Source organism: Sinocyclocheilus anshuiensis, unplaced genomic scaffold (assembly GCF_001515605.1).
Source record: "Sinocyclocheilus anshuiensis isolate Anshui unplaced genomic scaffold, SAMN03320099.WGS_v1.1 scaffold919, whole genome shotgun sequence".
Classification (NCBI taxonomy): Eukaryota; Metazoa; Chordata; class Actinopteri; order Cypriniformes; family Cyprinidae; genus Sinocyclocheilus; species Sinocyclocheilus anshuiensis.
In genome coordinates, this window is record NW_015547671.1 from 179,701 (window position 1) to 192,084 (window position 12,384).

Below are 12,384 nucleotides of genomic sequence, written 5' to 3' on the forward strand. Positions count from 1 at the left end.
GAATGTACAGCGCTCTCTTCCACCTTCAATACCACGACTGAGGTGCCCTTGAGCAAGGCACCGAATCCCCAACTGCTCCACGGGCGCCGTAATATACACTGATTTTCTTAACTCGCATGATTTATGGGTTGACAGGGATCACTCCCAACTGCAAACTGCTGAAGTTTCTAACGTTTTAAATCAGTTGTAAGTAATGTAATGAAGCACCCTTTACTGAAATCACACGACTTTAACAGTTTGATATTTGCTCCGAACCACTGGTTCGAAAAATGATTCACAAAGGTTTCTTAACATCAAGAAGCAGTGCTTTGAAAGCACCCATTATGCCAGTGTAACAGGTTTTGTGTATGGCTGTTTAATTATACTCTGCAGCACTCTACGCCCCGTAAATGGTCTAATAATTAGTTCCATTTGGGTCATTAAATGACGATACGCCAGCCGAGAGGGAGCACAAGTTACGTTGTATTAATTATATAAGCATTTTATGGATCAATATCGACATACAGAATATTGTATGGTTGTTGTTTGTGCTGCCATGCCATATGTGTGGTAATATCCCGTTTGATGTTAACTTCCATTGTAGAACGTGCATGAGTGTGATAGACCTTTTTCACACTTCCGTGTTCAGGAAAACCCTTCGACATAAGATTTTCATTTGTAACTTATAAGGTTGCTCACTAAATGGAAGCACATATCATTGGGACAGTTCCTGCTTGTTACTACAGTTAACAGGAAATAAAATGATTTGTCATTGGAGGTAGGAAATTCAGAGCTCCATGTCGGGTTTTTCAAATGGAACGCTCATGTTCCTTCTAAGGGAACTCGTACCGCCTTGCTCAACCCCAAATTGAGAATTCGAGATGGCTGCTCCCTATGTGAGCAAAAGTAAAAGTTATAAATACTATATTATTTATAAAGCTTCTGTTATATTCCCACTCATCTCTCTAAGTGAACATGTTGCTATGGTATATGTGAGTGTCTGCAGTTGCAAAATGCGGTGTGATTCTCTGTTTTCGCTAACGCTGCTAATGCTAACACGAGTGAATCCATTACATTTTTTGAAATTTTTTCTGAATTTTTTCTACTGGAACACGGTCCACTTGGGCGTGACGTAATTCCCAGTGCCAACATCCGACTTCTGAGGTAAAACAAATGCAGCAAAATGCCTTTTGGTGAGTACCGCTGTTCAATGTGTTCCCATTCCTAACAGAATAAAAGTCTACAAAAAAGCTCAAATTGGTGTCCATTGTGAGTTTTATCCAACACAACGCAAAGACAACTCAGCACTCAGTTACAACAGCAACTTTTGGCTTTAAAGTGGCTTACACTGTCATCTTCCCTCTATTTGCTTTTGTTAATTTAGCAGATGCTTTTATTCAAAGAAACTTACAAATAAAGAAAACAACAAAGCGATTCATTCTATAAGGAGGCAATAACAAGTTCCAAAATATTCTGTATCATCGCCAAAAATAAAAAAGAACACATCTGTGACTTTGTGAAGTTTCGGCTTGTTGTTGTTCATTTAGCATCTATATCAGTGTTGTCCAAACCTGCTCCTGGAGGGTCATTGACTCTAAATAAACACAATTAAACACACCTGAACCTGATCTACAGTAAAAATGACCTGACGTTGTTGGATGACTCTGTCCAGCAGATGGCGCTCCTGCAACATGCAAATATATAGTCAAATGCAAAAAATATCCCCCCGTTTCACAGACAAGGCTTAAGCCTAGTCTCAGATTAAATGCATGTCTGAGCTTTTTTTTAACCAAAGACTATAGATATACAAAGCCGATTCACTCCTATTACTTAATGGGAGAAACTGCATCGCGCAAATATGTCGGCGTTGGTCGGGGTTTGTTGTCCCCTGACTGAACATGTTCAATCGGAGTTTGTCGGTGTCTGTTGGGGCAGTGTGAACATGAGTTATTTTTCATAAAATTCTAAGGCAGCGGCTATTTGCACTAAGTGTCAATAGCAATTAGATGATATTTACACTAAGAGCTAAGAAAATAGCATATTTTCTTAGCTATAGATGCTATTTACATCAAGTGCAAATAGCAATGGATTCTATTTGCACTATAGGTGCATCCCAAATCGCGTACTTATGCATTATTCTATGACATTTTGTAATATAAATAGTGTGAGTAGTGTGTTAACACTGACAATTTCAAAAAGAAAAAGTGCACTTCTTAATACCCGGAAGATGCACTTAAATAACCGAAAAAACGAAGTGTGGAATGTTGGACACTTCATGCACTCAACTGTTGCAGCTTTAATGACGTTGCAAAGGGGGAGGGGCCATCAGACTCTGTTTATCAATGACAAAATAACCGTATAAAATTCATACACTACATGGTTGAGTACATAGTGCATAAGTAGTGTTTCAGTGCATAGTGTATATTCAGTCATTTGGGACACAGTTTATTTTAAAATAGCAGTGTTTTCTTAGCGATATGCCATTTACATTATGTGCAAATAGCGATAGATTCTATTTACACTAATAGCAGGATTTTCTGCTATTTATGCTACTTATTGCAAATAGTGGCAATTATCTGCACCTCAATATTGTAGTAAATTATAAAACAGTATGCAATAATAACGTATTATGACGATTGTCGCTCTGTCAGTTTAATTTAAAATAGCAGTGTTTTCTTAGCGTTATGCCATTTACATTATGTGCAAATAGCGATAGATTCTATTTACACTAATAGCAGGATTTTTTGCTATTTATGCTACTTATTGCAAATAGTGGCAAATATCTGAACCGCAGTATTTTAGTACATTATAAAGCCCAACAATAAAGCCCTCCCTACACCTACCCTAACCCTACCCGATACTTTATTTTAAACTTTTCGATTATTTACTTTGTGGGGGAATTAACAGTTAAACCCAAGGACCAGGTATGATGAAGGAAGACTAGGAGTCTTGTGACTAATTGAAGAAAAATGTAATGAAGAAAATAGTTTGCATCATTGCATAGTGATGGAGTTCATAGGCCGCTCATACTCAAGACACCATTCTGGGTTACTAAAATTATCGATTTTTCTTTTATGCCAAAAATCATTAGAATATTAAGTAAAGATCATGTTCATTTTTGTTTAGTAATATGCATTGCTAAGAACTTCAATTGGACAGCTTTAAATTCGATTTTCTTAATATTTTGATTTTTTTGCACCCTCAGATTCCAGATTTTCAAATAGTTGTCGGCCAAATATTGTCCTATCATAACAAACCATATATCAATGGAAAGCTTATTTATTATCATTAAATCTCGATTTCAAAAAATGTACTCTTAGTACTTTTTCTCAGCTAGAGGTTTCAGACAATATACTTTTCTATTTTGTAACGTTTAAAGAAAAAAAAAAAAAGGAACTGCTTTAATTGTAAATTGGTCATATAGATGAGAGGCCCTAATGACCTTTGTGACCTAAGCTGTCCTAGTAAGTCAGAGGAGTAAGGGTATGTTTTAACATGATGGGTGCTTTTCACAAACCCAGAAGAGAGCACATTCAAGTGTGAGACATGTAATTCTATACTATTAAAGTTTTACATGCGGAATTCCTTCAAATCAATTAATATGTTTATTAATTGTGCACTTTTGGTGCACTGATCTGCCACTTAACATCATATTGAGCAGAACCCAACACATCGGTAAATCTATAATATTACCCTAATAAAAAGCAGTGACACTTCGAAGAACAATTCTGAATAAATTTCTTAAGCTTATTTAAGAAGAGAAACGAAAGCTTGGTGTGACCATCCATCACCAACCTCTCCGCTTCCTGTCTTGATCTTTTGGAGAAACAAAGAAAGGACGGTAAAACAGTAAAAAAGTGAGTAGGCCTTTAACATTTACAGACAGTAACATGGTCACTGTAGTGTAAAGTGTTACCAGAAGCGATTGAACATCATGCATCAGGTATAACTTATGTGATGCAGGAGTATGATGCTCTCTGAAGACCTATAATTCTAGTCTCAGCTCAAAAGTATTGCATATGTAGTTGGAGATATATATATTGACGGAATGGTTGATCGGTTAATGTCAAGACTAATCTAAATATCATTTAACTTACAGACACATACATCATCAGCAGACAAGGATCATGGGATGTACCTGTAAGTTATGATTGTTGCACAATGTCATATTTGTAGTGTAAAACCTAGATGCGTTTACAGTGGCAGAGAGTAGAGCTACGGAATGCTTTAGGAACAGGAGAAATAGTCAGGAGTTTTTCCCAGATAACTCTTGTTTTGAAGATTAAAAAAAACCTTCACATTACAAAATGTTTCTGTTATCAACAGCCAGTGTTTCACTGCCAGAGAGAAAGATCGTCCTTCTTGGGAAAGCAGGAGATGGTAAAAGCAGCGCAGGGAACACGATTCTTGGAGAAAACGTGTTCAGCGTTAAAGCTTCAGCTTCAAACGAAAGAGTCGGATATAAAAAAAGAGAGAGGATAGTTTATGGAAGAAAGATCACAGTTATCGACACACCAGGAGCCTAAGGTGGTACAGAAACTCCTGAACACACTGCAAGGGGGAAATGTCTCGAAACACACAGTGATCTTATTCACTTTTGGTGAACAACTAGAAGGCATTACAATCAATGAATTTATGAAGGACTGTTCACAACTACAGGAGCTGGTTGATAAATGTGGAGGTCGCTGTCACGTCATCGACAACAAATACTGGAATAAACGTAAACGGGGGAACAAGAGCAACAGAGTTCAGGTGAAAAATTTGCTGGAGACCATTGACGAGATTGTGAAAGAGAACGGCCGCTTCACCAATGAGCTGCTTCGAAACACATTCAAGAGGAGATGGAGAATATAACTGAAGACGGTTTGCCTCCAGAAGAGCAACGAGAGAAAGCAAAGAAAAGTGTTTACAGGAAATATCTGGAGGGGTTTGCAGGAGTTGCAACAGGGGTCGTGCTTGGTGCTCTTTTCGGCATTAGTGTTTCAGTAGCTTTGGTTATGAGTATTTTGAACGTATTTATCTCTAAAAACAGCACTTGCAGTAGCGGGTGTAGGAACAGCGGTGGCAGAAGGAGCAGCAGGTGCGGGAGGAGCAGCGGCGGCTGGTGCAGGTACATTCGCTGCAGGTGTGATTGGAGCTGCGGCCTTTGCAGGAGGTGTTGCTGGAGGAATTGCTGGATGGAAAGCAGCAGAAGAAGCTGAATCTGTGGGTGACGCCATAGCAAAGACAGCAATGGACACTTGGGAGAATGGAACATTTCTGATTGAGAAAGCAGAAGAAATGGTTGGGCTTAATAGCAAAATGGCAAACGTATGAGTTAAAAACAAACAAACTGTTTGTCATCATCATAAAACTTGCTATATATGTATACTTTGTATCTTTGAATGTATCTTTGTGTTCCAATTAAATATCTTTAAAGCAATTAAAACTGTGTTCAATTAGAATGTGTATTATTAAGCTGAATAAAGTAGAGTTAACATTTGTGACTACTGTTAGCTAAAAAAAAAGCCCAAACCCTGAAACATTTGATTCTTTATTCTAAGCTTGCTATTATTTTTTGTGATAACAAATAGAAAGTTTTTCATATAGTTTTACTTTACATTATATCAGCTGTATTCTCATTTGTCTAAAGACATTGTAAATAGCTTTTGTAATGCACACTTGAATATGTGAATACAGTTCCCTGATATACATTTAGCATGGGTACAAGACTGGATGCAAGTAGTGCAGATCTTAAACTGTAACGGGGCTGACGAGACGTGAGACGTGTGGATCCATCATGATAAATGAGAATAAAATGTCTTAAAATATAGATGTACAGACTGCAGAGTATCATTTTTAAAGTTATGTAAAGCACAGCTCATTGCAGTTGTGGGATATTCATATCTTTTTAACTGTCCTTTTTTTGCATTGCATTGACCACATAAACACCACAAAGAACAGGAGTGAAGCAGGAGTCAGTCCCTCAAGTTACCTGTGTGTGTACAGAAATCAGGAGTCACTCCTAATACCCAAATTATTAAACCCATTGTTAAACAAGTGGAGTTACAGTCACGTAATCAGGGGTGCATTAATGCATGGGCTTTAACGAGCTGAAACCCAGGGGCCTACACTGGAGCGGGACCTACTAGCTGCAGGTCAACTATATTTTTTGAATAATTATTTGGATTTTTGGGAGTGTGTGTATATATGTGTGTTTATATGTCTATAAACACACTCGTAAGTTGTCAGGGCTAGAGATGGCATTTTCGGCGACGCCCTGCTTGTATTATATGTTGTGAAAGGTTCAAAGTATGTTCACAGCTCGTATAGTTGGTATGTTCCAATTGCGTGGTTTGCGTGGTGCCTTTTAAATCTGGGGACGGAAAAACTGGAATCGTAATTCTGCTTAAATGTGATAATTAAACGACTATGATTTAATTAATTAAACGCGAGAACGGCATATTTCAACATAAAAATGCAGTTAGCAATCACCAAATAGCCCACATTTATGCCAACTTGCCAAATGATAGTTTCGATCTACTGACGATGAATAATAAATATTTTGTGTAATTTCTGGTGTTTAAATCATACATGTAAACTCACATGTCTGCCTTTTGTTTATATCACCTCTGTATAATGCCTAGTTTAGTGTTAACTATGTAACAGCTATAATTCAATTCATGCTGTTCCACAAGCACCACCTTCTGGCAAAGAGTGAATATTCATTTGTATTCACATTTTATGTAGAACAGTGTTGTAAACGTTAACTGGCATATCAAAAAGAAAAATAAAATCGAAATTCGACATAATGCTACCGTAATGCTGTAGCCCATTGGGCTGTTGTCTTAAGGCGTCCCTGTTTAAGGCGTCCCCCGTCATGTTTATCTGCAGTGTGTACATGGTCAATGAATCCTTTTCTGTGTGCAGGTAAGATCACATGAACTAGTGATGCTTCTGGACTGGAGTTCAACAGTCTTACTTTATGGTCATATTGACTGTTAGATAACCTATCATAAATGTAATTACGCTGTTTACCAAAAATATGAAGTTTGAAACATTTCATACTTGGAATGAGTAGCTATGCGTCCACAAGGCATATAATTAGATAAAATGCATGTAATTAGGTGCACATTGCTCAATCTTTGTGTACCATCCAATTTCACCACTACATAAGGCAATGTTTTCCTGATTTTGACTGAATTATGAATTGAGAATCAATTCAGAACGTTATGTCAAAGGTTTCGTCACATTCACGAACTTTAGGCGACATTTTGCCATGTGTGAAGCGTGTGAAAGGAAAAGCTATAAAGTCAAAACATTCGGTTGCAAAACAGAAACCGATTCTACGGATACATTGCAAACCTTGCATACATGGCTTTCCAAACAAACAGCAAAAAAGTTTTACACAGGCTTGTTCAATGCACAAGAAAGTGCATCATTTTGCACTTTTCAGTGTAGCTGGAGTTTATTAAAAATGTATTACTTTTTAACAGTAGCGTGTTTACCCACCACGCAAAGCACACACTTGCTTTATAATTATTATATAATAATTATAATATATAATAATAATGATATATAATAATAATAATATAATTATTATTATTGCAATACTTATTATTATTGCACCCCTTGCTGTATACATGATAAATGTGAATCTCCCCTTTCTGTCATCACTCTCTTCATTCTGTCTCTTTATTTCAACTAAGCCAAAAGTCGTAGCATGGCAACAGACAAAGTCCACAAGTGGATGTTAGTAGTGTGTCCATGTTTATTTCATTTATCACTCAAAGTTCATATTTGGTCAGAATTTTTCATATTTTTACTGTGTATTTTTTCATGATTTCTTTCTCATACTTGTCTTTTTTTTTTTTTTTCAGAAAATAATCTAAATTATTAGCCAATACTTTACTCCAATTCTCATGTCAATAAAGTTGAATTGAACTGACTTATATTGTATTTACTGCAGTTCTAACATTATTTTATGTATAAATAGTATTTATGCTGAAAATATCAAAACGGATGTGTCGACTGAAGGACTTAAAGTAGGCATGCAAAATAACTTTTTATTAGTAACTGTCAGACTCTGTTCCATGTTTTGTGTGTGTCCTGCTCCCCATGTGCCTTCCCATGCCCTTATTTGGTTAGTTTCCTGTTCCTCCCCTGATTACTTGATGTTTCATTGCTCCCAGGTGTGTCTCGTCATCCCCTCCTCCTGTGTGTATAAATAGTGTTCCCAGTCCCAAGTTCTTGGTCCGCTGTTAAACGTCTTCCTGAGTTCGTCTCCCTTGGTTCCTGAAAATAAAGTCTTGGTAAAGTATTCTCTAGCGTCTCCTCGTTCCTCGTGTGTGTGCATCGTGACAGTAACTTTACATTTTATGCCCTGAAAGATTCCTTTAAGTTTTGACTAGAACAGCCATTAGACACTTTTAACCAATAGGGAAAAAAAATTGAACTGAAAAAAATAGTGTGGCATGTTGTCACACTACGCCACAATGGAACAGCGAACTAAGAAAATGGAACCAGTAAAATATTTAGGAATAACAAACCACTCCAAGCATATTTTTTTGCTCTTAATAGACAGGCATAACAATACACAAATGGTTCTAGATATGAAGAAGTGTCCAATGTCCATTGGAGATCTACATTGCTGTTTATTAATTGGCAGCTTAAAATAAGCTGTTTTTAGAAATGAAATGACTGACATTATGGAGCTTGATTGACAGACGATCTGGCCACTCATAAAATCATTTTTGAAAACGGTGTAATGACGTCTATCTGCGGTTGAAACAAAATATCTTCTGGTGTTCATTCATGTTTATTTTGCGCTATAACTAGTAAAGAGGAAGAGTTGGTCGGTTCAAGTGCTGCTTGAACTGAGGCGCTACAGTGATGTCACGATACAATATACAGCCACAAAAGAGTATTTATTGTTTAAATTTCCAACAAAATGACAAAATTTTAAAGCTGACACTTTGTTTCCTACCAAAAGTAACATGCTCTCTCTTGTCTGTCGGTGTGTTGTCCAGTGTCATCTTTGCTCAATAGCCAATTTGTCACGTAAGATTGTTGGAGCGAAGGCAGGGACAGTGACTGGAGGCTGTCTGGCTATTTTAGTACTGGGACCTCAGTTGTGATTCCCGTAAGCCAAAATATTCCATCACAGATGCAAACATTCATAGAAGCTGCACTGGGTAAAGAATTGGAAAGAGTAACAATTGCTTTGGGCGGAGCAGTTACACGAGGAGCGGCAGCGGGGCAAGTATCTGCAGGTGTTGTTCTTGGAGCTGTAGGAGCAGTTGGAGGAGCCATCATTGGATGGGAAGCAGCAGAAGACACTGGCAGGGTTGCCAGGTTTTCACAAAACCCGCCCAATTGCTACTCAAAACTAGCCCAAAAGCATTTCGAGGGGTTAAATAGAAATACACGTTTTTTGGTGGGGTTCCCCCGGTAAAATTCACATTTTAGGGAATAAATATCATGTTATTGGGGTCACTTCAACCTGTGGACATGGAAAAGCAACCCGCGGCAACAGTGTTAAAGTAGCCCAATTCCGCGGGAAAACCACAGGCTTGGCAACACTGGACACTGGTTCAATATATGAAGCAACAACGAGAGCAATAACTTTGAGATGGCAACACATGTGATTGAGAATGTACACCAGTTTACTGTTGTTGCTTTTAAAGCTAACAAAATGTCAAATGAACACAAAAGCAAGTAAAGATCAGATCAGATCAGATCAGATTTTCCTTTACATGTTTATGCATACAGTCAGACTGAATAATTATAAAACATTGTTAATTTTCAGATAGAACTTCAGTAAAAGTTTATTTTGTAATTTTGTTTAGATCTGGCCTATAAAATCTTAGTCTAATCTGACTGTAAGCTGTTTGGCATGACAAAGTTTATTGTTGCTGTTGTGCATTTAGTATGCAGATATGATCTTACACCTAATGTGAACTCTCTGTCCAGCAGATGGCACCCATGCAACGTGAATTAATACATGGATGCAAATGTCCTGTTTACTCTATTATGGAGATTTCATGCAATTAAAATGTTTGGCATTTAGAGAGATGGATAGATATTTTCCCCCTGTCATCTTAATGGCAAAATTATCTATATTTAGCTGGATTCACCATAGTTTATAAGTTTATATGATTTGTGCACAATTTTGAGATTGATCACAAAAAAAAAAAAAACACCTGCCAGTAGACATAATTCAGCATGTCAGATCATGGGCTCTTCTTGAGGTCTTGTAATATTTTATTCACTTCGTACTTTTTAAAGTGCTGGTTTAATAAAATACCCTGATCTGACATTTACATTTACATTTATGCATTTAGCAGATGCTTTTATCCAAAGCGACTTACAGTGCATTCAGGCTATACATTTTTTTTTTTTTACCAGTATGTGTGTTCACTGGGAATTGAACCCACGACCTTTTGCGCAGCTAACGCAATGACAAATTACATGCTGGATGATATCTGTCCAGCAGATGGCGCTCATGCAGACAAGTCTGTAATACCTTGAGAAAATTTACCAATGACTTTTCTAAAAACATCTACTGAGATTAAATAAATAAATAAATAAATGGCCCAGTCAATATGCTGTTCAGGGGGCCAAGAAACCATAGCGGTGCCCCTGCACACAAACACTTTTTGAAGAGGTTGTAATTGAACGCATATTGATGGATGGAGATGCTGATGGAGGTGAAAGTTTCCTTGCATGTGGGTGGTTTTTAAGGCGGACGTTTGATAGGTGTCTGGATAAGTTAAGGTGTGCATGTCAGTTTATTACACTGCTATAGTTATTAGTCATTCTGTCACTGATTGCTTATTAGTAGTTATTAGTCAGTCACTGATAATTTAAGAATGAACAAAAGTAGAAATCAAGTCAGAACAAAAGGGATTTCCTTAAAAAAAAATCTAGTACAGTACAGTACAAATACATTGTGCAGGAGATAAAGCAGCGTATTTTCCATTAAGTTGCTTTAGGAATAATCCTTCAGTTAATTCCAGAATGGAGTTTACATTTGTTATCAGAATGCATGAAAATAGTTTCTCTAATTACCTGGAAGCATTATCCAATACCACTTTTCCAAGAGTGCAATGACAGAATTACAGTAAGTGCAATACACTGTATAGGACACATTTCTGAGAACGTGAATAATGAACTACCATTTCCCCAGGCAACTATCAAAACCGTTTTACATTGATCCTGTATAATGTAAAACATTTCTTAAAATACGGGATCAATTAAAACTGCACTCAGACTCACTCACATCCCACCACAACACACGTCATTTCCCTGCCGAGACCCTCATAAAGCAGCTGCGCACTGATTGAAACAAAACCTGCAGGAACCTGATCATGACGCTACAGCTGACTGGAAGGAATTACATTACAAATGTCATGACGTACTTTCCAGAAAAGGAAGACCAACTGAGTTTCCATTGAAATCGCATTGAGATTATGAATGAAAACAGGAAAATAGCCGTAAAAGAATTGCCATTCATTCTGTGAAAAAAGTATTAAACATTGTCCCAAACCATTGAGTCTCCGCTCAACACACCAGTATTTCCCAAAGTTTTCTGTCAGAAGATATTTCCTCGAAGTTCCCGTACAATTTTAACCTAGCCAAATATTTCGATAATTTAACAATGTTTGCGTGTTGTTCACCATCTCTGATGTAGGCTGACGGTCATGCAGATGCAGGTAATCAAATTAAATATGTTGGGGTTGTTATATTTACATTTACATTTTTATTTTGAATCTGGTTCTTCATTTTATTTAAAATTTTATGTTGAGAAGCAAATTAATTAAACTTAATTACATCAACTCACAAACGGACCCCATTTTTCTTTACAAAGCCCTATTGTTTAAAGGAATAAGTTCGGTTAAGTGAATGATTCAAAGACTTCTTCATAAATCTCATCGCCAATTGACCCTTCGCAAAGACCCGCCCCCCTTAGTTACTGTTGCTATGTCTGACAAGCCATGGTGACCGTTTTGTGGCTCTTCAATGTGTCATGACAGATCGCTGTAGCACCTCAGTTTAAGCAGCACGTGGACCGACCATCTCTTCCTCTTTACTAGCTATAGCATTAAATAAACATGAAAGAACATCAGAGGGTATATTATTTCAACAGCGGATAGATGTCAAGATGCACCATTTTCAAGTCCACCGAAGTTAATCTACTCTCCTGGTTTTTTGTTGGAATCAATTGTCCAGCGTGAAAGAGGCGTAAAGATATAGCAGAAATGGTCTTTGGAGCGCACAGACAAAGTGATACAAGCAGTGCAAACACAGCATCAAAAGTAACAATTGTATTGTTAAATTTACACAACAGAAGTCAATGGCATGTCATCGTGTACTTCACTGCCCAAGTAAACGTGTGTATTTGTGTGTGCTAACACACGTTTCTAC

The 12,384-nt window shown here is 37.3% G+C and overlaps 1 pseudogene; it reads left to right on the forward strand.

Moving 5' to 3' along the window:
• The first annotated feature begins 4,464 nt into the window (after positions 1–4,464).
• LOC107702757 (uncharacterized) lies at positions 4,465–5,180 on the forward strand (annotated as a pseudogene).
• The last annotated feature ends 7,204 nt before the right edge of the window (positions 5,181–12,384 follow it).